The sequence below is a fragment of the Lipophrys pholis genome (assembly GCF_963383615.2).
Source record: "Lipophrys pholis genome assembly, chromosome: 5".
In the NCBI taxonomy this organism is placed as follows: Eukaryota; Metazoa; Chordata; class Actinopteri; order Blenniiformes; family Blenniidae; genus Lipophrys; species Lipophrys pholis.
The window spans coordinates 4,140,610-4,144,145 of record NC_137628.1 but is presented as its reverse complement, the minus strand read 5'-3'; positions in this window follow the sequence as shown (position 1 = coordinate 4,144,145).

Sequence of the window (3,536 nt, the reverse complement as noted above, 5' to 3'; positions counted from 1 at the left end):
AGGAAATCACATGACAGGATGCAGACATAGGCGTTAGACCAAAGTGACGACGACAAAACTCACTGGACTGAGAAATGAGTTAAGACATCTGGAAGACTGCAGTTACATGAGTGCGGTTGTCCTCGCATGGAAAATTTCTCAACCGTGTCTGATACACATTGTGTCACTCGTCAACTATTGAGCCTAATTAAATATTTACATAGTGAAAACACTCTCTTTGTAGTATATTTTCTAGTGTTCAATTACCACAATAAAGCTTCACCAATCTTAGTATGGAATAGAACAGAGTTACTTTATCGTACAGGAGTAATTGTTAACATTGTTGCACCACAATGGGTAGGTATTTACACCAAATAGAAAAAATATTGAATACAGTATAAACATTTTAAGGCTTAAAAGATGTAAAAAATACAATTTATCTGGAAGGATGATGACATTTGATCATCATATAATGATCTGTGGCGATCTGTAGGCACTTATCATGGATAAGGCAAGACTTCAATTCAGACTGTGTCGTCTTGGTCTCATCCTGAGAGACAACCTGTAGAGTGCATCTCCAGCTCCACCACGTCACACGGACTTTGCAGATTAGTATGTTGGTGTCGGCCACTCTCAGCCTGCAACCGCATAGAGGAAATCAGAAATCAGGAAAGCGCTCAACACAGCAGCCTGTTCAGACACTTTCAGTAGTGTCTGGCAGATGGTGAAGACCCTCAAGCAGCATCAGAAAGACAATGACATTTTGGCCCTTCCTGTCGAGGACATCAGTTTTGCAAACATCGTCTGGTTCATTCTCATTGTAGTCAAAATCTACTACAATAATATATTTTACTTGTTTTCAGAGCTTTCTTGGCAAATGAACAACATTATATTTTAATTTCTCAACTTTTTGACTGTTAAACGGTGCAGCTGTAACAATCAATGCTACGATCTTGTCTAACATTGTTAAATTCAACTATCCAGTCTGTGTTCAGGCGTTCAAGTCTCATCCCTTGGAAATAAATCATGTAATCAAGCGCTTAGTTATTTCCTCCTTTTTTTCCCTCAGGTATGGTGTGCTTGATCGGGCAAGACTGATTTACACTGGGAAGTGTTTCATCAGTTGAAAACCAAGGTTTCAAATGCAATGTGTGCACTGTAAGAACCAGGCAGTGTTTCTGCACCCACTCATTTCACACCACAAATGCATTTCAAGCTTCTAGTCTATACCATTTACTGAGAAATGTGTATGTCATCACTTATGAGCTGTTTCGACTTCAAACCTTAGTGGTGATGATCTAATAATAGCACATTTCCACTGAACTAGTGAGGATTTTTCGAAAGCTATTCAACTATACAGATGCAGAAATATAAGAAGTGACTAAATGTTCACACTGAGGGGCAATATATCAAAATAGGATTGGAAAATGTACTGGAAATGCATCTGGTTAGTGGACCTCAGGTCTGAATGACTACTTCTGCTGATTTGGCAGGCTGATGAAATTAAGGTGGACTGCACAGTTTTTTCATAGTTTGAACTCTAATACCAGCCAGAATTTCCCTGTTTCAGTTCTAAGCTTAGGAGCCTTTATATTCTACAGTCCAAGTGTTTGCATTTGTACTTCCTGCAACTCTCAATTGGATAAAGGTGATAGAGTACAAGATAAGAGTCATGATCTGGGGTTTTGATGCTTTCCACGTGTGTTTTGTTGTCTGTTTTCCCTGTCTGTCTGCTCTTCCTGTGTTCCCCCTTCCCCCCCTGAGCTAGATTGATTGCAAGTGCTTTCACAGGTGTGGATGATCTTCATCAGCTCCACTATTTAAGCCGGCTCTCTCCAGGCAGTCGGCGCCAGATTATTGTCTTCACCTCGTGGCGCCTCGTCAAGACTACCTATGTCCCCGTGTCCTTTCGTCTACTCGTCCACGGTTCCTCTCTCTAGATTCACCTCATGTGTGCTGGAAAAGGGGTTTTTGGGATCGTCACCTGGATTGTTGTTTCACCGCTCACCTATGAGCTTGGACTCTCGCTCATCTCTGTCACTCGTGTCACCTCCCCTTGTTATATTAAATCATCAATAAGACTGCTTGCTTTGTTTCTGTGTTGTGCATTTGGGTCCAGTTCTGAAAACCGTAACAATAAGAGAAGTTGGATGGATGGATGGAAGTAGAAAGTAGGCTATCACTATGCCAAAATATCTGTTTCAAGAACAGAATCATCAAAAAATATTGTGATAGAAGTTTTGTTTGGGAAAAAAAATATCATTGAAGTTTTTACAGTTAGCCCAGCATAGGGCTTAATGTGACCAATGCAATATACAATATCATATGTTTGCAGCTGCAGGCATGTTATCAGAAATATACTGTAGTAGCATACTGGCATATATCAAGAGACCAAGAAACAACAGTTCATAGAGAGAAACAACCTTATTAGCTGATAAGTCCTTTCACTCATGTTTATATTTTTTGTTGTGGTTTTTTGCCTCTTGGTATAGTTGTTTAAAAGTCAGTGTGTGGTTGTTTCATGACATTTTGCATGTCTTTGGGCAGTGACTGTGTGACTTGACATATCCAAATAGTTCTATTTTTCTTAGTAGGTTTACATCTTTTTGTGAATATTTTTGTGCCATTTTTTTTAGAATCTGAACCTCTGTTGATGTTTTGTGACATTGCTTTGTATTCATTTTGCAGCTCTTTTGTTTGTCATCATTCTGCTGGTCTTAGTTGTGTGTAATTTTGTGACTGTTTCATATCATTGTAGAAACCGTATGTATCATTATGGCTGTTTAGTGCCACAGTGATTTGGGCTATTTGTGTAAATTTCACATCTCAAAGTGCTTGTCTTTCTGCTTTTTGGTCTTTGCTTTTTCTCAGTTTGTGTCATTTTAAACCTATCTATTTTTTAGTTTTTTGTTTCCCCCCTGTCATTATTTGGTCATTATAGGGTTTTCTTTTCAGTTTTGTCTTAAGTTTTGGATGACTCGAAGTTCAACTGCCACTGTAGGAAGATTTATTTATTTATTTATTTATTTGTTTGTTTGTTTGTTTATTTATTTATACAATCCTTCACTTTTTAGTACACTTTGTCTTGACAATCAGTGGTATGGCTGAACAGTCAGGAGAAGGGGCACATTTTAGTGCCTTGCAGTAGATTATACATGTGTTAAAGTCAAACGTACAGAAATTTATTATTTATGCTTTATGATTGAAGTAGAAACAAAAGAAAACAAATTACATTGAGACTCTTTGTGTTCATGGTCTTTGTTTAAGAAAACACCTCAGTGGACGGATACCAAGCCTGAATAGGACTCAACCAACTGAGCCGGCTCTGCGGGGGTCAAGTATACGTTGCATCGTCTGGCACTCAGAGTCATACTGGAGATTTAATTGATTGATTTAAAAAGTAGACCACTTAGCCACACAGTATTTGTTGATTTGTTGAAGGCATGTGAAAAAGTTAGCGACGAGATGCTGAAAAAGTGGAAAGTCATAGCATCTCGCCCCCAATCACAATGGTTTCTCCCGCCGCTGTCCCGTTGAGCGTGCGGACTGTTTTGACT